Source organism: Heliangelus exortis, chromosome 3 (assembly GCF_036169615.1).
Source record: "Heliangelus exortis chromosome 3, bHelExo1.hap1, whole genome shotgun sequence".
Lineage (NCBI taxonomy): Eukaryota > Metazoa > Chordata > Aves > Apodiformes > Trochilidae > Heliangelus > Heliangelus exortis.
In genome coordinates, this window is record NC_092424.1 from 12,017,232 (window position 1) to 12,040,368 (window position 23,137).

A 23,137-nucleotide genomic window follows, 5' to 3' on the forward strand; every position below is an offset into this window, starting at 1 on the left:
CACAAAGTAACAACCCTAGAAATGTGAATCACATCAATAATCTCTGTCCTAGAAAATGTGAATATTAAGCCAGTTTTAGAATTTATCCTAGAGATCCCAAAGCAAAAGTCCACATAGAAACTCTGGATGACATGTTTACAGTATTTCAGAGCCACTGATAAATCATTCTGTCAGTCTCATAAAGATGTAAATGTTCAAAATAAACAAGGCATTGATAAGATATTAATCTTCTCACCAACTCAATGCTCTCACACATGGGAGAATTTATTTTGAAAAATGTCACATTGTCTGTAAATAGCTTAACACTACATTGAAGAACATTCCTTGAAGAAAGACTTATTGTATTCCATTAACAGAGTTTAAACATTTTACTTTTACCTATATTTACTGCTTTCTCAAATATTCCAGTTTTATCTCTTACTGCTTCATTTCCTCCTGCATGTGGAATTCCTCGCTTGTGTGTCAGTGCTGCACCAGCTATTAGAAAGTTTCCAAAGTTTGGAATTTTAGATTTAAGCTATATGAGCATGTGAATAAATGTGGACCCATTTACCAGCAAAATGGCTTTCCTCCCTGCTGTCTTTTTAGGATTGGAATTTAATGAGCTTTGGAACTTCATTTTGTTACACTTTTAATGGTAGCGTCTGATGTTCTTGCTTTCTCCAAGACAGGCCATGCTGTGTGAAAAACACCTGAAGCTCAGTAAACCTCTTGGCCAGCTGTTCAGCCTGTTACTTCTCTCAGGAGCTTGGGGACAAGTTGGTAGAAGGGCTAAATAAAAGATATTGCTTGGTCTAAAAATGTTGAGACAGTTTAATTTCCTGAGACTTCTAGCATCTCACTGAAGTCTTGTGGAATCCAAACAAATGGAAACCTAAAACGTAACCCTGTAACACTGTCCTCAGGAAGTCAGTTATGGCAGATGATAGACAACTGAGCATCACCACAAGTTCCACCTTGTCTTCCCCCTCTGACCTCTGTGTCCAGTTCCAAATGCTGGTTAGTATCTTGTTCATACCCAACAATCAGTGTCACCACCTCTTTTCATCAGTTGGTTTGGAGATGAAAGCAGACTCCTGAGAAGCACAGAACAGAGCAGTTGGCCCTGGGTTTTCACTTGGCATCATGATGCCCAATCCCACAGCTCAGATTGTTTTTAGAAGGAACTAATGAACAGATGGGAAAAAACTAACATTTAGCAGTGTAGGTTGCCAGCAAATCAAACCAAATGGAGTCATTTACTCAATAGTGTAGATATACTCACCAAAAATAGGTTTAGTGGTCACTCACATTGTCTTCCTCAAATGCCTTTTGTTACCATTGTGTGGTAATTACTCATCAGAGTGAGTAATAAATAACATTCATTGTTCTTCATATTTTGGGGAAAAAGTCTTTATGTTGTAAGGCAATACATGTAGATGTTTAATATTATTCACACCAGAATGCAGAGAGAATTTAAATCACGATGAGTAACTAATTAACTTTCCAGTACTCAGGATCTTCATGAAGATGCAGGGTACTTTTTCACATTAAAACCCACAATTTGCATGTGAAAACCCCAGATCGCTGGTTGTTTGGTATGAAATATTATCTCTCAAGTGTAATTTAATCTTTATTTGAAGCCCATTTTGTATCTCTAAAGCGAGAACAGGGCTCACCCCTCCATCCCCAGCACACAGTCTGCTCTGGAGTGGTCTGGACACAGGTCACTGGATTACCTCTGGTACTGCATGACTGTGTCAGCCAGATGTAGCCACAGGGTCTAACTCCTCTTTTTTTCCATTATTTCCTATCAGCCATTCCTGCTATTTTCTGGCACATTTTTTCCATCTTCTCTCAGACTCTGCAGAGATGCCACCAAATTGCTATTCAGGAAAAGGAACAGTGGTGGAGCTGTGACAGGAGAGCAAAGAATGAAAACTGACAGGAAGAGCAAAAAAACCCAAACCCTATACTTCCTCTCTTGCCCAAGAAATTTATCCCTGCAAAGTGTAAGGTGGCCATGGCTTAAGTGGAATACAGCCATTAGAAACTGGAAGAGTTAGTTAGGTTGTCTTTTTTTTTTTATTTCTCCCCACTTAACTCTAAGTGAAGCAAGTCTGTGTATAGCCTCTGGGAATGGCATTGGTTCTGGCATCTTCCACAAGTGGAAAATAAGAAACAGGGGTATATGGAAACTTTGATGGTAAAAATGAGAAAGGAGAAGAGTGAAATTTGTGGTTTAAAAAAAATTCCTTTTCCCAAGGATTTGTCAGTAAAGGAGGAGATGTTTGAGAAAAAAAGTTTCATGCCTGGTGTCTTCTAACAGAGGTGTTTTGTACCAGTAGAATTTCATGCAGTATTTACAGTGGATAGAAATTATGTAAACAGTCCTGCTCTCCAAACCCAAGTACCTTTTGGCATATTTACTTACCCAACAGTAAGAGCCTATTGGCATTACGTTCCAGGGCCTTACAGCTTCTGGGCCCAATGCTGATTCATTTGCAATGGAAAAAATGAAGATTAATATCACTAAGGTAAATAGCACTATTTTGCCTGAAAAAGAGTATCAGAGCTGAAGGCATTGTATGAATTGTCTAAACTTAAGCTATGTTGTATATAGGCAGAAATTTCAAGAAGGAGGTCCAGAAAGCCTATTGCCTCAAATTATTTAATTTTAAAAGTGCTTAGAGATCAGAAGTTAGGTAGTCACCTAAAGGTAGATACCATACATGTTCAGGAGCAACCTTCTCTGGGAATTTAGCTTTGTTCTTTTCTAGCTCTTCATGCCTCTTTACCTATCACCCTCCATGGATCTTATCTGAAAGATATGTTCAAAAGACATCTCCTACATATTCAGTTCCTAAGCAGAGGGCTGATCTGCTGGGCCATGCTGGTAATTTGGGGAGGAATAGTGCCCACTTGCTTAGAGCAAGCAAGGACTCAAGGTGTTGATTTTGCATCCTTGTTTAAGGCCCTCAGATGTAAGAAGAGTCTATGCCCCAGAGAGGATGCAATTTGCAGTGCACATTATTTATTGGATGAAAGATAAATAATTCAAGAAAGCTGTCACTAGAGCCTATCTCTGCCCTCTTTGAGGGCTGAGGACATCTAATACTATAGCATCCAGATTAAGGTTGTATTTTTCTGGTTCTCTCTCTAGCCACAGGACTCATGCGTTCTTAGATACTCAACACAAAACAAAGGCAAGACAGAGCTACTCAGGAATCTGAATTACTTGAACAGAGATCCTTCAGCTGCATGAGGTGCTAGGAAATGTATCTGTGAGTGTGTGAGTGTGCATACATGTGAGTGAATGCCTGTGTGCATGTGTGTGGTAGGGCTTGGGGAGACCAGGAGTGAGAGCACGCTCTGGAAGAAAGAGAAAAAGCTGCTTCAGCAGTCTGAATAACTCTGCTGTGCAGGCTTGTGGGAAGCCTGGAGTGGTGACTCTTGGATTAAGGTTTTGGCGGAAAGAGTCTTGAAGGGGTAAGTGAAGAAGCTGTTATAGCTTGTTGGATTTTTTTTTCTACGGTCAAAGAAGTGGGATTTGTACATTCCTATAAGTCAAGTTGCATAAAAGATACGTGATTGAATCTAAGTTTTCTTCCCAGCTGGCAGATCTTAGAAGAGCCTGATCTCAAAGCTGCTTAGATCAAATAGCAGTAGCTAATAGCAGTAGCCTAATTTCTGCTCCACTCATGGGGAATGTGAAAATACGTTTAAGAATTCTCAGACCTTTATATTCGGAGCTATGCCTGCTACCTCAGTACTGCTGTCCCTTTTTTCATGGTATTCAAAGACACTATATTTTATAAAAACAGACTTCAGTTATCGTCTATCATTTTGATCCTTCTGTTTTGAAATAAATAACTCTTGAGTTCTCCCACTCTCCCAAGAAGATAGGTTGGCTTCCCATTTTAGGTGTGCTGTAAAGCTCCATCAATTGTCTCTAAGTTTGAATCCTGCAACTCATATCCATTGAGTTTCTCCAACTTGATATAAGAAATCAGAATTTGAGTCTCAGTTGACAAATCTAGAACAGAATGGTATATGCTACCTGCCTTTTCTCACAATCAATGGCCTGGCCTCACCACCTGCTGTCAACGAAGAGGATGAGAGGCTGACCAGGGAGATGTACACCTGAAAGTCTTAAATGGTCTGGGAGAGGCTAGGGCTCCCTTTTCTTAAAGGGAGTAAAGATAGTGGCGGGAAGTCCATCAGTTTTTTTTTGAAAGGAGTCAGGAAGCTCTTTTCCTCCCTCTAAGAAAACTCTTAACTTTGGAAGGAAGAACCTATCTACAGAACAATGCAGCTTAAGTTTAAAAAAGTGAATAAACTGCAGGTTGGCTGCCCTGTTGAAAGCAAGTAGTGCTGGCTTCTGCAGAGATGAACTAAGTACCTTCCCTCTGACTTCAGCAAGCCAGTAGTATGGACATCTATTAAGATGTAAGTTTCATTTCTATACAAATGATGCACACACACAAACCCCCCTTGAACTGAGACAGTGCTCATGGTTTCCTGCTGCAGGAGCAACCAGGTGAAGTTTCTCCCCACTCAGTGTCAGCAGTGGTCTCTGGGCCGGGCTCAGGCTCAGCTTCCACAGCAGTTCTTGCAGCTCTTCCCACCAGCTCCCAGCAGGGCAGACTGTGCTCTGCAGTAAAAAGGCAACGTGGAATTTAACTGAATAAATAGTCTAGCAGTGAACATTACAAAGTAACCTTTTACTTGGTCTTTTTTTTTTTTAACAGGGGATAGATGTTTTGCTGCCAGTTTGTGTGTTTATTTTTCAGTTGCCATAGAAAATAATTGACCTATTTTCTTCCAAGAATAAATAACTTTATTCAAGCTCCCTAAAAAAACAGGCAGCCAAAACTTGCACTGAGGCCCCACCCTTGCTGTCTGCTGCTACAGCCCACCACAGACAGATTAAGCTTCACCATTTTTACTGAGGCTTTTGAACTGTTGGACGAAAATGTGTTTCTTACAGTACATTTATCCTGCTGACTCCTACTGTTTCAGACCAAAGATATAGTTCTAATGGGAAGCCTAAGGAGATACAAAATCTAAAGATGGCAAGACATTCAGCAGTGTCATTGCTCTGGGCTCATTCTTTGCTGTTTCCTTGCCATTTCTTTAAATCCCCAAAACAGATCACTATGCCACGTTTCAGAATATTTCTCCTAGTAATTTCTTTTTCTTTTCCCTGCTCTGGATATCTAAGGACTTCATCAAAACCCCTCTGAATCGGCAATAAAAGTTGATGGCATCAGAGTTTCAGTGCTAAATAGATTATCCTTTGTTTCTGGATAATTTTGTTTCTACATAGATGTGAAAACTGAACTCCTCATGTGGCCGTTTGCTCCATTACCCTCTCTGTAGCCCCAGAATATGTACTCAGACACTACTCCAGTTGCTTTTCCCCCTCATGCTAGTCCTGGAGTATCCATCTCTGCATGTTGTTCATGTTTGCATAGTGCTGTCCACTTGAAATAATTCTAAAATTATTTCTGCCAGATTATAGGCAGTGTTTCTATTTATATATTATAGCTTTGTCTTTTTCATTGCTGCTAAGCAGTGCACTAAATCTTTGAGAGTTTTATCGATTGCTTTGTTCAGCAACATGTCTGGTCAATGTCCAGTGGTGCACATGGCTAGGGATGCAGCCTTTTCATGACTGAGACTGTAGCACGTCAGCCTTATTTTCTGAAAATACAGAAACATGTGGCAAATGCAGCACAAGGATATACAGAATGAAATTATAGCCTTGTTAATTCTGACTTTATGTCCTTGCAATGGCTTCTGCTTCTTTTCCTCTTGTGCAAAAGAGTTAGAGTCTTCACACCCATCTAGTAGGCAGCCAAAAATATGACCCAGAAGGAGAACTAGGTAGAAAATTTCCCAGAATCATGGGTGCATCTCTGTTGTTCATTAGGCCATATTTGAACCCAGACCTGCTCCTTTTCCTTGTAGGAAGGCCTGACTTGGCAGTGGGGTCAAGCACATACTAGGGGACTGTATGGGAATGCCCTGCACCTGAGTGCCAGTTCAAGCAGCCATCTCCATGAGACATTGCTCTGCCTGGTGGGCACCATCCTTCCATCAGGCTGACAAGGACAGCCCTGTGCTTCCCTCTGGGCTGTAGGGATAAAGTTGGTGGGCCCAGCAAGGCACTGCAGGTGTGAGCACGTGCCATGCACCAGCTTCTCCTCTGTCCTGCAGACCTCTACAGGGTACCTCCCATGGGAACATGTATGTGGTTCCCAAGCCTTTCCATCACATCTGCAGAGGGAAATACCCTGTCTCCCAAGTACCCTTATAGAACATCATGTGTGCTGTAAAATACAGTTTTTTTAACAATTCCTTATTTGTAAATCCCATTTTAAAATATGCAAATATACAGAAATGTTCTCTTAGTGCATATTACAAGATTGCTTCAGATAGTATATTAAAATGGAGCATAGCTGGAATTCCTGAGGTGAATAAGACTGATGACCACTGGGAAAAAGAAAGAAAAATTATTATTTACTCAGTGTTGGCTGTAACACCAAGTTAAAAAAAGAATGTTTTTGATCTTATGCCTTCTCTCCAAGTTTTCATGGATGTGAGCTAAGTGACCCCAAAGATGCTTACAAGCTTCACCATTCCATGGTGACACATTTCTTCACATTCTCCATCGACTGATAGCTAGATAAATAGAGGCAATGTTTATTTTACAACTCAGCAAATCTTTCAAATATTATTACTGTGCCATATTTCCTCCGTTTTATTTTATTTCAAGTGGAATTCTATTTAAGACCTTAGGTCACTGCTTTATGCCCTTTAGGTTGGGTAGAGATCTTTAACCAAGCCACTGTAAATAAACAGTAGTGATTTTCATGTGATTGCAGATTGTGACAATGCTGCTGGGAACATTTTCTTTAAATGTCGTGTCACTTTCACCTACTGCCTTCAGGCCAGTGCATGACATGCAGTAAGTGTCAGGCGAAATGTCACATCTGTAAGGAAGAGCTTGTGTGAATGTTAAAATGGAATGTGGAAAAATGGTGTCACATACCCTGTAATCTAATATTGTTCTGCCTTAAAAGGCATGTTTTCTCTGTGGAGATATGTGTTTAACCAAAATGACTTCTGCTTGAAGTTCAACAGAACTAAACTTATCTGTCTATCCCCAGCTTTCTTGGGAAGCTTTTGCTAGAGTGGTTCGATTCCAGGTCCTTGTATATTTTGCTGACATGATAAGAGCCTTTAACAAATAAACCCAGAAAATGGAAAGAAGAGGCATGACATTAATTTGTCTTATGGCATGGGAATAGCAGCTTTCTCCTTAGACATGAGAACAGCATTCTACCTCTTAGAGTTTAAGTCTTAGGAGAGTCCCTATTCTAATACTTGGACAAAACCAAGTGTAAGAATAGGGAGGGTATCTTGTGGTGCTTCCCTGGTACATACTCAGCTCAGGGTTTTAAGAGCTTGTGATGCATTTTGAGAAGTGTCTCTTTTCTGTAAGCTTTGAATCTGTCATCTGTTAGGTGTGTTTGATATCCATAGTTCTTACATTAGAGAAGACAGTGGACAGTTCACTGCTATTCACCTTTTCTTTGCTACTCTCTTTTTTACAGAAGTCTTATCACAGCATCCCTCCATTGTGTTCTGGGCTGCATGCCATTCCTTGCAGGGAAGCCGTTGTTTAGCTTCAGCAGTCCATCTTGTCCTTCTCTTTATCTTTTCTATTTTTACTATAAACTTCTTGAGATGAGGGCACTGGAAGTACACACAGTTTTCAGGCTCTGGGTCCACTATGAATTCATGACCTACTCTTCTTCAAATAATTCCCAGCATTTTAACAGCTTAATTGTTCATTAGTAAAGATTTAAATTTCAAAATCTCTCTGGAGTGAGAGATATAGGATTGTTTCTCCCACAGGCATTACTTTACATTTATGCATTCTGCTTCATTTGTCGTTTTATTACTCCCTTAACATCATAAGGATCTCCTGCAAATCTTCACAGTCAGCTTTCATTTTGATTACCCTGAACAGTACAGTATTATCAGCAAATTCTGCCACTTCCCTGTTTAACCCCTTTTCCAGCACACTCTCTACCACTGTTTTTACTGGTTTAGCTGGAGTTTTCAATGATTTTGAATTCTTATTTCTGACAAATCTATGACATTCCATCCAGCTGGCACTGAGGTGTTTTTAAACAAGGAATTACATGTGACAGCTAACAGTTCAGCTATTTCAGACTTGTGTTCCTTTACAGTTTTGCTCTGAAAAACATCTGGATACAGTGACTTGTTACTGTTCACTCCGTTGCTGGTTCCAGTTCCACTAAAAATTTGTGACACTGCCTCAGATTCAGCCACCAGGAAGAAGGTGCCTGACAGGGAAACGTTCCTAGAGCCTCCAAAGAGAGCACAGCTACAAAAGAAATAATTCTCTGTTTCTGCTGTCATCTTATGTTCTCTCATTACTCCCTTTTATGCTTGGCCATTGATTGCTCTGCGAACTTTCTGGCTGGTTCTTTATTCCTCATCAGTTTGAAAAAGAATTTATATGACATTTTATGTCTTCTTCAAGTTGTTCCTCAAACTTTTCCCCAACCTGTCTTCATTATGCATTTATATTTAACCTGCCAGTTTTAATATGATTTCCCATTTTCTGAAAGCTGTCTATTTTTCCTTCAAACACCTTCCATTAATCTGATATTAAATCATGTCAATTTATTGCAGTGAGTAGAGTGCACTGATCTATCTAAAGTCTGCCATTCTTCTAAGTCTTGGCTATAAATACTCTTCATGCTAGCTGCTAACTTTTACTAGTTTAGTTGCCATTCTTATGCTTTTTCTTTCAATAAGTCTCCTTTTTTTTTAGGCAACCACTACTGAAGTAGATTTTGGAGAACTGCTCCTCACCAAAATTTTGGTTCCCTAGATTTTAAATCTAGGTGCCTAATAGTCAGTTGCTCATTTTCACACCCAGGGAGACTCATCCTGACAGGTTTTTTCCCTGACACTGCCAGGTACTGTCTTGTCTGCTTGCCTCTCTGTATCTTTTCCTATGGCAAAAGCTGCATGTATTAGAGTTTGGAGTTCCTTGGTCTCCTCTTTGCTAAGTAGCATTTGTGTAGTCCACCTTTTGGCTGATGAGAATTTGAATGACTAGCAGCAAAAAAATTAAAATGGGTATGGAGACCAAAATGCTCATTTCTACCCAACACTGATATCTCCAACACTGATAAAACTCTCATTGGTATCAAGGCAAACACATATCACAGTGCTGCTTGGCCTCCTGAGCACCTGTTCCTTTATTTTCCATTCCAGAGCCTCTGTCATTACCTTTGGGACCTTGCTGCTTCCTTCCCAGTTGTCTGAATAATGTTTTGTCTTTATGTGCTTCTTTCAAATATGATGAGTGATTCCGCCCATCTCCTTTCAACGAAGAGGTCATAGAGCCAGTAATGCATTCTCTAATTCAAATGGGATCCTCTTCATTGCAACTGTACTTTCTTCCAGTGAAATATTCCCTTCCTGGAGCTATTGAACTGGATCACCATTCAACTCTTTTATTTCTAGGCAGAAGGATAATTAGGTAGTGTCATCCCAGACTCAGAAATAAAACTGTCGGCCATGCAACAGCATCATCACACTGCATTTGATAGATCAGTCCCAGGGCTGTTCATATTTGCCAACACATCAGCATCACTACCTCTGCCCTCAAGCTGATCATCTTCTCTGCACACCCTCTTCATCTGACCTCAGAAGCAAGTCTCCTAAACTCACATTTCCCATGTGATGGTATAAAACAGGGCAGTGGGCTTCCCCACCTCACTTAATAATTTATTAGTGAATAAGTAAATTACTAAAATGCATACAGAAAGGAGAAAAAATGGCAACTATGCTATAAATAGAACAAGCTTGCTACTTGAGCAGTGATCCATAATGATCTTCTAAATTATTTAGCTCACAGCTGCAATTCATTAGTTTCTTGCAGTATGAAAAAAATGCATTAATTTCTATCATAATTCTCTGACTATACACTGAGCTGAAGAGCTAGAGAACCCCTGATATTTTACAGTTTAAAAAAATCTGCTTAACCAAACCCTATTAGCTCATGTTTTACCTTTATTTTTCAAAGATATCCTTGAGGTTAGAATTGGGTCTATACGCTGATGACAGCTACAGCACAGTAGAAAAATGAGTAAGGGAGGTTTAAATTGGTAACATCAGGATGCTGCAGCCACAGTAACCTTGACATAAACCAGCTGTGAGCTTCTCAGGCTAAACCAGCATTGAGATGAATCAGTTTTAATAATACTTCTGGCTTGTATGCCATTTTAACTGTATCTGAAGGTCTCTCAGGTTTATTGAGTTCAAGAGATATTGTTATTACTCAGTTTTATTTGCATGAGTCCTATAAAACTTAAGCAATAATCTCTCCACATGCTATATACTTTAGATGGTCTCATCTGACTCGTAAAGAAGTTTGTGGTAAATGCTGTATCACAGAACTGGGCTAGTGGGCCCAAGTGTAGCCGTGAAGCTCAGAACAAATCTTATATCTGTGTACAAAAAGCCAAAGAAAAACATTTAATTCTCAGTTGCCGCTTTCAATTCTGACTGAGGAATGGGCCTGGAAGTGCCTGATCTTTCAGCAGTTGTGCCACTACCGTGCCTTACAAATGGTGCAAGGTAACCCTGTCTGCCCACTAATAGTAAAGTTTGCTTTAAGGTGAGTAAATATAAGTATTTTCATTTGGACTCACCTAAAGACACAAGTACAGGAGTGCTTGTTATTCTGCTCATTTATTGTCGTGAGTGATCAAAAGTATGCGTGCTTTAACAAGTCTCACAGTGGACTTTTATGGCCATCACTGTGTTTAATGTGACTTAAGAGTGGAGTGGAAAGTTTTGGGACTGAATCTGCATTATGGCTAGTTTGCATTCCATCTCACTTTGAAAACAAATCTAAGCAGTAATGAGGTGAAGTTTGATGGCACCTCATTCTTGTTTCATATTCCCAGGATGTTTTGTCTTTACCCTTCTGGTGAACTTCTTACTTTTTTAGCAAGGAGGCAAATCAGAAATAGCCTTGAAAAGCAAGTCCCATTTCATGTTGATTTGCCTTGAATGAAGCACTTCTGAGGCCAACTTGGATCACGATCTTTGAATCTGAAATTTAAATAATTAAAATCTTATTACTGGAGCTTGGTGACCCATCAATATAATCCAATGACCTTTTTGAAGTGGAACATTTTTAGACTCTCTTCAGTGTAAACCAACAAAATTGGACAACTTCTGCATGCACCCTCTTGGTGGTGATCTTACCACTAACAACTGCAGTGTTAAAAATCATAGTATCTGTCTGGTATCACAACAATATTGTTGAAAAAATATATTTTTTTTAAAAAAAGTACTAGCACTCTGACATTACTTAGGAAAAAAAGCATTTAGGGGTAGGAATCTGGATATATGCCATGCCATATAATTCAGAGTTGCAGCAGTGGGAAAGCAAATAAACATAGCTGATAAAACCAGGTGTAACATGGTAAGCCAATAAGACCTCGGAGGTAATCGTGCACAAAGGGATTTGAAATATTTGAAGAGAGATGCTCCTGGTGGAGATCCCCCATAGCACTATTGCAATTGTCTCTAACTGATGGATATTTGAAGACATATAATTTTCATCACAGCCTGTGAGTTGAAATTCAGCAAATTTCTCTAGTTCTGTCATTTCCTAACTTACTGCCTCTATTTGCCTTGAGCCAAGAAACATACATCCACAGCCATTGCTTTTACATTTGCAGAATGGGGGGAGGGAGACTGTAAACACCCTGATTTCATGTTACTTGGCTCAAGGTAATCATCTTAACCTTCTTTTCCAAAAATGCCATTAATAGTAGCATTTGGTTGCATTTGAACAAATGATCTCACAATAAATATATGCCTTTGGTGTTCCACTTTCTCATCATTCTGTGATTTTTCCTTCAAGAAAGGGAAATTTGAAATGTAAATAGCAATTTATAGCAGTGGTGAGACCCTTTGCAAAGGAGAAACTCACAGCTTGAGAAAGGTCTTTTTACAAAACTGGGTTTGCTGTCTGGCATGACTGGATGATGATCTGATTGCTGTCACTGAACCAGAATGAAGACCTGACTGGAGCTGTTCAGGAAGGGAGGACAAAATGTAGTGTCATTGGAAAATGCCGATCTGTCTAAAATAACATATTCTTTGGAAATAGTTTATTTTCAACAAAGTTTTTCCAAATCACAGACATATTTCTTTTTAAAACTTGACCAGTTTTCTGATAATTCATGTAGTGGGCTGTTTAGGAGATTGTGTTTCTAAGGTCTAAAGCTCTGGCCAGGCTTAAAGTAGGTTGAGTTGGAAGGAGTTGAAGACCTGAAATTTAGTTTGGGTCTTCAGAACAGAAAGGTGGTTTGCAGATGAGAGCACTTCACAAAATACTCAGAAGAAATCCCTGGTTTCTGGCTTCACGGTCCTGCCTCTGGGCTACAGCAGCTGATGACAGTTTCTGCAGAGAGCAAGCAAGGTCCATTGCTCAGCCTTTCTGACAGGACACCAGAGCAGAAATAATTCAGCACCTCAAGATCCATCCTGGCAGCAACATGACTGCTCCTCTCATTTCTGTCCCTGCAAAACCTCACTGTGAAGCACCTGGCTCTGTCCTGTGCTGAGGAGGAGGATGAGGACATTGCCATTACAGACCTGGGAGGAGAGAAGCAGCACCTCAGAGAGCAGTTCTTCATCAATCTTCCACAGGTTAAGGCATGATTAGGGGCTTGAGAGAAAGAATTAATTTTTGGACTGGGGATGGAATCATGGTGGCTTGGGGGTGGTTACAGAACGTGCAAAGCAGGGGTGCCTGCTCTCCAGGCCAGCTGATGGTCAGAGGTCCCCAGGATTTGAAGCCCTTTCCCTCCCTTCTTGCTGTAGCACCAGGCACAGGAGCACTGGGAGCCTCAGATCACACGGGGGCTCACAAGACTTTCCCTCTGTTCCCCACTGGAAGACTGGGTGCCAAATGTAAACACTGCAGTTTTTAGCCTGCCTGAGCTGAGGTTAGAGGCTGGGAAGCCAGGACACAGACGGGGACTTCTGAGTGTCCTGGGCTCTCTGCCAGGCAGGGGGGAGCTGGGCCAGGCCACAGGGCTGTAGAGTGAACACACCAGGGAGCCCCCAGGAGGTAAGGCAGCTTCATCCCCTTTTGAAAAAAATAACAAAACAAGAAGACCAGAGATATTTGTGGGGGATAACAATGACTCTAGTTACCATTCCAGATCAAAGGGGAAATCTTCCATGTTTCAGAGTAAGAGCAATTAAGTTTTAGGCAATTGTAGCTGCAGTCTCAGGGCTTCCATCTATGCAACTGCTTAGGCATCTACAGACTCACAGGGGCAGAGCTAATGGCATCCTTGCTCCAGCCCTTCATTGGGGAATGTTTCTAATGTATATTCAGATTTTAGAAGACAAAACACATATGGCTCACACTAAGCCAGTACTCCCTCTCTTATTTTCTTCAGGACACTGCCTGTCACATTGTGACTGTCAGAAAATTGTCATTGATACCTACAGAGGTCTGTCCCTGTTATAAATGATTCAGATATAGCTGAACGTAACACAAAAATTTGACCCTAAATATAAAGCACTTTCAGTCCTTGCTCTGTGGTAACCATAGAAACAAGGCTAAAGAAATGTTGCCTCTTGTATCTTCAGGAGAACCTGACAATCTTAATTCTCATGATAGTGCTAAGTCCACACATGCCTTGAGTATCACCAGGTATTCTGAGCTTTGCAAATAACAATACATGGCAGAATAAAAAAAAAAAAAAAAAAAAAAAAAATCAACTGAGAAGCCACTCACATTCTTGGACTTTAAAGTCTCATGGTGAGCAGGATCCAGACTCCTTCTTCCTCTGTCAGCACTTCTGTCTGCTCCTGCTCTGTCTGCTGTCAGTCCTGCAATGACCCCTCAGCCTTTGCTGGCAGGAGCTCAGCTCCAGGCTGGGCTGGTGCTGGCAAGGTTAGCATTGCCATCCCTGCAAGCAGGGCACAGTAACCCCAACATACAAATCTTGTGAAACCTAAATAGGTGGAGAAGCAGCTGCAGGGCATAATATGTACAATGGTCTGTTCAGACCCTAAGTCATCCTGGCCTTTGCTTCCTCAATCAGAATGAAAGCTTTTGCTTAAAACAGAGTGTTGGAAAACAGTTTTGAGCTGTTCTGGGCCACAATCAATCTTTTAAAAATATTTACTGAAGAAAGAACTTCCTTCGGGAGCACATGCTGTTTACAGGCTGAATTCCATGCTGAAGTTGGTATTTATAGCTACAATTAATCTTTTAAAGGAGAATGGCCTCTTAGCTGCAATAAGGTATGATGAGGCTTTAGTAATACAATACATGCAGAGGCTGGACAAAATGTATGGTAGCCATATTTTTTTTTTCCCAATGCATAGCAAACAATGTAATGAACTACACCTATCCTGGTGCCAGCAATCACGATTACAAATTGCATAAAAAGCAACTGAAGGAGTATCTTTTTCCTACTGCAACCTCCCGGTTGGCTGCTGTTTTTCTGATCATTGGCTGCTCATTACTTCATTTTTTTTAAAGTGCTTTGTATACACAGGAGAATAAGCAACCCAACAGTTCCATAAAAAGTCATAATAATGTTATGCATTATATGCAGCATTTTTTGCCTTAATACAGTATCGAGCTTATTGTAGCTGTATTTGTAGAGACACAGTGACACCCGGTGGTTGCTAATAAACATGAGACTGACCCTCAATTTATTTGCACACTGGCTAAGATCATTAACTACCTCATTTGCAGTCCAGGGTCAGAAAAGTTTCAGCTTATGCTATTCATTGAAAAAAATTAAAAAGAAAAAAAAAAAAAAAAAAAAAAAAAGTGATTGCAAATCTGTTTCTGGTATATATATTTTATTGAAGCTCCTAAACTAAAAAGAAAAAAAATCCCCAAAACTAAGTAGAAAACACAAATTATGATAAGCAAAGAATAGTAAGAATGTCATGTCTCCATCTTTTCAAGTTACATTTTGTACTTCTGAAAAAAATCTTAAGAAAACCCTTTACCTCTGGATTCTTCCAACTTCCCATAGTAACAAAGTTAATATGTTTTCTTAGAGCCCTTTTTAAATATAATAATATTGGCTCAAGTACAATTCAAACAATCAGCTGTTCTCATTTGTCACAAAGCTTCTGCTAATCAAATTTGTAGGGGAACTAGTCTCTGCTTTGGCTTTAGGGCAGGAGACAGGATGGTATACATTCAGTTTGTTATTCCATCTTTACTGTAGCCTTTTGGCTAGCAAATTTGCTCTTACAGTTGTCAAGTAGTGAAGACCATTTCATATGTTCAAGAACAAAGATATTTTTCTACTACCTCTGAAATACAGATTGAAATTTTATTGTGGAATTTTTTCAGGAGACAGCTCAAGCCTCAAACGGAAAATCAGTTGCCAGGTTTAGTTAAAACACAAATTGCTCTTGCATCACTTTGATATAAATAAAAAGTTTCTTGCTTGAAATGCTGTGAATATTGACGAGTTATTTTTTATTTCTAATCTAGCAAGAGAATCATTGACTGCTTATGTAGAGCAGCAGTTCAGTAATGCAGTTGCCTTTGATCTCAATTTTTTGTTGAATCTTTGCTGAAGATTGACAGAGGTTATTCTTAAAATCTTTTGATCAGCAAAGGAGTAAACCAGTTTAAGGATGATTCTGTGCCAGGCACAGACTGGCATCAGTGCACTGCAAAAGACAAGAATGTGCATGTGAGAGGTGAGAGGAAGCAAAGGAACAGCAGAGCTCAGGAGTTGTGAAGATGCCAGAGAAACTTCCAGTGATACCAGTGGAGCATAACTGGGCAGAGTGTTGGCCCAGGTGATTCATGCTGTGTCAACCCTGCCAGTGAAAATCCCTCCAGGCTGGAGAATATATATGCTTATGAGTTGCCTAACATGCTACAACAGTGTAACCCTGACTGTTGTGGTATAGTAGTACATTAACTCATTTTCCAGGCTGTGGCTTCCATGAAATACTCGTTTTTTTCCTAAAATCTATGGAAAAAACCCCAATACACTGGTCACCCTTATTTCTTTTCATGTAGTGCTGAAATAGCTTTGCAACTTACCAACCACACGCGTTCACTCTCATCTAATATATTGTTCAGAACAGGGTTTGTTAAGATATTTCTTAGGCTCATCTTTCACAGGTAAAAAGGAAAGGGAGTAGAAAGCAGTAAAGTTAAAGGAGAAAATGAAAGGAAATGCAGAGGAGTAAGTTTAAAGGATTGCTTTCTGTATGTAAAGGAATCTTTATGGTTAGAAATAGTTCTGATCTTACTTCCTTTCCACTGGAACCTATTATGTTGCCACACAAGAGAACTAACACAACAAGGACATTTGTGTTCTTCTTGCGTGCTACACTGAAAATAAGGAAGGTGATCAGAGAATACTTGTCACATGCCCAAACTACCCTAATTCAAGGAAACTGCCACCGTAGTGCATCATATGAGGCAGGTTAAGCTTAGGGTGAAGCAAGATTTCTGTGTAAGAATTTTAATTAGCAATGAGCACAATAAAATACATAAGCTGCTGAAAGTTAACAAGTGCTACTGTTTGAGATTTATGTTCCAATCCATGCTGTGCACTTCCCTTTCCTCACCACCATAATGGATTAGCAGGATACTGGATAGTAATCAACAAATATTACAGTCATCCTTGTAATCTTATTAACAAACTGGTAAGAAGCATTAAGGACACATTTATACCACTTGTGGGAAACAGTCCAAATACAACGAACCAAAAGCTGCTTATCTACAAGCAAAAAAACCCATTATGTGGCTGAAGGGAGCCAAGTTAATCAGAGCTATCAAGAGACTAATTCAAGTCCAGAGGTCTGGGAAGGCAGATTAAATGATCGTTCATAAATCATAGAAAGCATACACTATACAGTATTGTAACAACAAACAATGATCTTCTGTAGGGTGCAGTTTCCTGCTTTCTATACATCTATGTTTTGACATTTTAAGTATCTCATCAGCATCTTTTTATCCTTAAGATGTGAATGTGTAGCAATAGCATTATAGTTCTGCTTGTTAATCATCAGACTTTTAGGAAGGAAGGGGATAGACTGTAAAAACAAACCTAAAATTGTTCATTATTACAGCTACTGTGCTTACTACAAGCATGTACAAAGGATAAAAGATATAAAAAAATACAATCCAAGATATCATGGAGGAAAATCGGGAAAAGCAACTAAGATATTGTAAAAAATCAGCTGTATATAGGTCTCAGGCTCCTTTACTTTACAGGGGAGGGAGGACACTGCTGGTTAATTTTTCACTTTAAAAATATTTTGTACTAGTACTGAAGTGTGCTGATTTCATGAAGAAAACAGCACACCAAAATGTAGGCTTATTCACTGACTCCACCAGAAAAACAACTGGGGTCTGGTCTTATGCTTTTCTTCTAGAAGGAATGAGACCATCCACAGGCAACAATTTTCTCCTCTTTAAAATTGTTTTCCAAAGGTTCAGTTACCCATTCTTGGAAGCTATTATAACACTGTGCTTTGGCTGCTTGCTTTTTCCCCCACTGTCAACAGCCCTAATCAAGACTTACCCACTACTTACTCCAGGAAAAGTTTTCCTCTAGGGACTAGTATTAATGGCACTTGTTTCTGATCTCACAAGACATACACTCCAGTTCTCTATACAACAATTTTCCATATTTCTAGTGCCTGATTTTCCATTGCTATGCACTGTATGTATGTACTTACCTCAGCACAAAGCAAGGGCAAAAAGCTGTCATTGCAAACTACTCTCTCTGGAAACTTGACACACTGGGATAAAAGACAACGCAACACATTGGGAAGAAGAGAATGGTCTTTTAATTACAGTAATTAAAATATGCATGGTTTTGTTAACTTTTTCATACAAAAGAGCAGGGTCTTCAGACTGGAAGAATAAGGCTGAATGGCATGAGAATCTAAAAACAAGCGAAGTCAGCGTTCAATTTGACAGCACTGTCAAATCACAGTTGTACAGATTTGTTCCCAAGTATCTGAGAAATTTCATTTTTTAATTTCTGTGACTTCATGAACTTGATTTTCAGTTCTCTTCTCCTTTCCCTTTCTCCACTGAGAAACTCTACATATCCCATTTTTAGCTCTAGAAAGGTGATTGCCTCAGCACTTTGGTTTTGAGCATAGCTTCAGATCTAAGTCCTCATCTGGCTCTTATTCCCCTCTAAGCCTTACCCAAATCTGCCTGCTCAGGTTTCCAGCTTGGTCCTGATATGTCATAAATGCCAACTGGTAACAAAACTGCACAGCCACCTGGAGTACAAAGTATTTTCTTTGTCATTCTAATTTCTCAGCATCTTGTCTGAGCTCCTGGTTTGCTCCCTAAGTTTCTTCCCATTGGAAGCTGCTATTGGAGACAATGAACCAAGGCAGAAGGACCCTTCCTCTGAATCAGTATGGCTCTTTTTAATATATTCTTGTGCTATTCTCCCTAACGATCTTGGCAGCATATGTGTGTACACAATTGATATTCTTTTCCCAATTCAATAAAGTAGTTCCAGAGAATTATATGTCATGGAATGATAGAAAAATTCTGAGGTTCTCTAGTTTGCCTGCTTAAAGTAGGGCTCATTTTCAAGTCAGATGAAGTTGCTCAGAGCCCTGTCCAGCCGAGTTTTGAAAATCTACAAGGATAGTGATTAAATGACCTTCAGATCCCTGTTGCAATGTTTTATCACCCCCCTGTTAAGTACTCAATGAGAAATTAAAAAAAAAAAAAATCTAACTTAATGAGTCCTAGTACAATAACAGTTTGCTAAGTATCTACAAAAAATGAGAGAAAGAAACTGTGATATTTTGAGTATTATTGTAAATACTTGTATCACAAAAATAATAAAAAACCCTTCAAAATCTCTGCTCAATGCTGATTTTTAAGAACTTCAATAAAAAAACTTAATCACAAAGTCCAGAAAATTATCCTTGTCAGTTTTATTTAAATCTTCCTTTTCTGTTATGTTTTCTGGGGGATCTAATTTTTTTTTAATCTAATAAATGTGTATAAATATGTGAGGGTTGGGCGTCAAGAAGGAAGGGACAACCTCTTCTCACTTGTGCCCTGTGATAGGATGAGGGGCAATGGATTACCATCAATTAACATCTTAACATCAATGATGCTGACTTCCTTTTCACACAGTAAATATTACAAAACATTCCAGTAAATTCACATGCTGCATGATTCTTGTATTTGTAAAATTAAAATTAGACTAAAGCCCTTCCTAAGATAAACATTTGCAGATTGATTTGTATCTGTGGCTACCTGACAAGACATTTGCATGCAGCAAAGCTTTCTACAGCCTATTTAAATACTTCCTTCTCCTCTTTCCTTCTTTTCCTGACTTCTGTACACTAAGCAAGAGTGCAAGCAAATTGTCCCACTGCTGGCAGGAGTGAAGCCAGCACTTGCAGACAGTGAAGGTACATGGAAGGGTGGTTATGGGCAAAGAGCTACAAGACAACCTAAACATCAGCAAACCAATAGAAACATTTATGATTGCTCACATTTGTACACCTACTTTGTTTCATATTCAATGAAGGTAATTTCTAAGGTGCACAGAAGCTGAAAATGAATAAAATGCTGAGAACCCTAGTAGCAACATCTGGATGAAACAGGTTACTCAACTGGTTTTGAACACTTTTTTCCAGAATCCGACCCTGAACTGAAACCCTGGATGAGGTCTGATCTACCAAAAGCAGTATCAGAGTGCCCTCCGCTGGCACAGCACATGTAGGGGACAAACGTGCTGCTGCTCCTCTGCACTCTGCAGAGGAAGGGAACAGGGCATAAAGAAGTACAGGACAGACAAAATCTTAGTATTTTAGCAAGTGCTAAGAAAAATCCAGAGTGTTCAGATCAAGTGTGCTTCTCATTTCTTCATGGCTCTTGTATGGCAAGGCACAGGGAGGAGAAACTCTTGAAAATCTACTCCCTTGATCTTACTTTAGGTAAGTGTAGAACAGAATCTCTTTCCTCGGTCTCTTTCATTGTCTCTTCCACGTCAAATTCCATTTGGATGTCAGCTTGTGAAGAAGACCTTAGAAAAAAAATATTAAAATTAAGTTTCTATTATCAAAATCATGTTTAAAAAAGAAGATTGTGAATTACAATAAAGGTCTTTATAAATAGTCTTTTGAAAGCAGAAAAACAGAATTATTTACTTGCCCATTTCATACAGAGGTCATAGTCAGAATCACAGAAAATGAAAAAATACAGAAAATATTTCCAAATAGTGAACAAGATCTCTTCTTTGCTAGGCAAGGCCAGCAGTGTCACTCAGTTGTCTTCTGCTTCACATCAAGCTATGTGTATTTTAGTTACACATACAAAATCATATAGCACGTGCACAGCATTGGGTCTGGTGCATGAAGGCATGAAACAAGAAGAGAAAGAACTATTCACCCAGCCTACCAAGCCATTTTATTTGTCACTGCTCCTCTTCAGCACATATAAGAAAATATGCATTTGTGACTCAATGCATAATATTCTCTTATTAATTATCATTGCCTCAAGTTTCCTCCTCAAGGCAGATCCAGTGTGAGACTTCATCTCCTTCTCTTCCCACACTTTTACAGTGCCCTGAGAGCTACTTCTTACTTTTATCAAGATGTACACTACTTTGGTCCCACCATCTCCAAGTCCTGTTCTAGCAGCTGATGATGCTGGTTGTGTTAGGAGACAGGTACCAAACTCCTTAAAGGTTTTGAGGCCAAATAAATGAGAATGACGATCAAGCAATAGGTTTCCCTTAAATAATCCCTCAAGTGATTCCTTGAGATGGCATTCTTTGTTGTGATCTATATATGTAGTTAAATAAAAAGGAAAACAAAACCAAGCAAAAAACCAAGAAACAAACAAAAAACAAAACCAAACCAACCAACCAAAAAAAAAAAAAACAAACCCAAACAAAAAAAAAAAACCAACCCACAAAGAAAGGAGCCTAAGGGAGAGGCTAGGCTCTGCTGAGGGACCTTGACAGGCTGGATCCATGCACTGAGGCCCTTGTACAAGAGTCAACAAGGCCAAGGGCTGAGTCCTGCACTTGGGTCACAACAACCCCATGCAATGCTTCATGCTTGAGGAAGAAGAGCTGGAAAGCTTCCCAGAGGAAAAGGACCTGTCTGGGTGGTGTGGGGGTGACACCTGGGGGTGTCAGTCAAGAGCTGGCTGAACATGAGCCACCAGTGTGCCCAGGTGGCCAAGGCCAGCTGCACCCTGGCTTGTATCAGACACATGTGGCCAGCAAAACAGAAGTGATTGTCGCCCCATACCCTGCATAGGTGAGGCTGCACCTTGGCTACTGTGTTCAGTTTTGGGCCACTCACTACAAGAGACTGAGCTGCTGGAATAAGTCTGGAGAAGGGCAAAGGATGAAGAGTCTGAAGCACAAGTCTTACAAAGAGCATCTGAGGGAACTGGGGTTGTTTAGTCTGGAGAAAAGGAGGCGGTGGGGAGACCTTATTGCTTTCTACAACCACCTGAGAGGAGGATGTAGTGAGGTGGGGGTCTGTCTCTTCTCCCTAGTAACATCATAGAACAAGAGTACATGGCTTCAAGTTGCACCAGGGGAGGTGCAGATGGGATATTAGGAAAACTTCACTGAAAAGGTTATCAGGCACTGGAACCCAAGGAGTGGTGGAGTCACCGTACCTGAAGGTATTTAAAAGATGTGCAGATGTGGTGCTTAGGGACATGGCTTGGCAGTGGACTTGGCAGAGCTGGGTCTAACAGTTGGACCTGACGGGCCTTTTCTTTTTGGTGTTGAGTGTTTTCTGACCTAAGTGAATCAATGCTTCTATGATTCCATGGTTCTGAATTTGTCCAACCCCAGGGATGTCTGATGCTTCCTTCCAGAAGCATCCAAGATATTCCAGCCACAACAGACACCAGCACAAAGGATGATTTTTTTTCAAATCCATCATCAAAGGAAAATATTTGAGATGATGCTTTTTTCAACAAAGAAATAAAAAGTCCACAGTTATAGCTGAAAGGCTGAGTACTTGCCAGCAGATCTTTTGAAACTTAGAAGTTCAGAATACTATTTTTAGCAGGTTGCAGGAAGCAGATTACATGAGTCAAACAGCACAAATTCATGAATTACCTCACTGTGAAACGGGAAGCAGATTTACAATCAAACATGGTAAGAGGCAGATGGCAGATGGGGGCAGGCAGAGGGCACTGGCTGCGCTAATGGATGACTTGTAGAACAACTTGCGGAAGAAAACAAGGAAAATCATTGCAGATGGCAGTGAGGCCGTGAAGCCGCCGTCCCAGGGTGCTGCAGATGCCGAATTTCTGCTGCCATGCTTCGGGTCGGTTCTGGGAGCTCAGACTGGACTGAAACATCCTTCCTTGAGTCTTCAAGCGTGTCCCTGGGTGGGGATGTGAGCAGCTATGGAGGCAAGCTCACCACCTGTCAGGAAGAGCGCAGTGGACAATACGCAGAATATAATCAAAGTAGTGCTGTTTATTGACAGTAGCGATAGCCCTTTTATACACAGGCTGATAACATAATATAAGCATATTGCTGATTGGCACAATACATTTTTCATATGCCAGAAGGCACTATCTAACCGGTTAAATACAACTGTTTATGTGCTGTCTATGCGATGCTTTCCCATCCTTTTCTTCTTCTTTCCTGCTGCCAACTCCTGTATCTTTTGCCCGTAGTTTATCTTTCAATAACCTTGCAGCTGGGCCTCAAGGCCCTTAGCTCACTCTGGCTAAAGCTAAATATTCAGGATTGGTCACGTCCATTTTCTTCCAAAAACTCTCCAACAACCAGCGGAGAGAATTCCCTCAGAAGGAAGAGGGAGGAGCAGGAAGCCCTTGGCCGGACAATGACGCCACCACTCCCAGCGAGTGCAAGGGATGCCCGCCGCCCGCCGCCCGCCGCCCGCCGCCCGCCGCCCGCCGCCCGCCGCCCGCCGCCCGCCGCCCGCCGCCCGCCGCCCGCCGCCCGCCGCCCGCCGCCCGCCGCCCGCCGCCCGCCGCCCGCCGCCCGCCGCCCGCCGCCCGCCGCCAGGCTTG

At 40.6% G+C, this 23,137-nt stretch overlaps 2 long non-coding RNA genes across 2 annotated transcripts; both read right to left on the reverse strand.

Annotated features, from left to right (window-relative positions):
* Positions 1-248: 248 nt before the first annotated feature.
* LOC139794086 (uncharacterized) lies at positions 249-8,637 on the reverse strand. Its single transcript, XR_011724942.1, has 2 exons — positions 7,574-8,637; positions 249-4,633 (listed from the first exon to the last, which is right to left on the reverse strand). It is a non-coding gene; the product is annotated as an uncharacterized lncRNA (long non-coding RNA).
* Positions 8,638-10,766: 2,129 nt separating this feature from the next.
* LOC139794087 (uncharacterized) lies at positions 10,767-14,286 on the reverse strand. Its single transcript, XR_011724943.1, has 2 exons — positions 13,865-14,286; positions 10,767-11,151 (listed from the first exon to the last, which is right to left on the reverse strand). It is a non-coding gene; the product is annotated as an uncharacterized lncRNA (long non-coding RNA).
* Between the last annotated feature and the right edge of the window lie 8,851 nt (positions 14,287-23,137).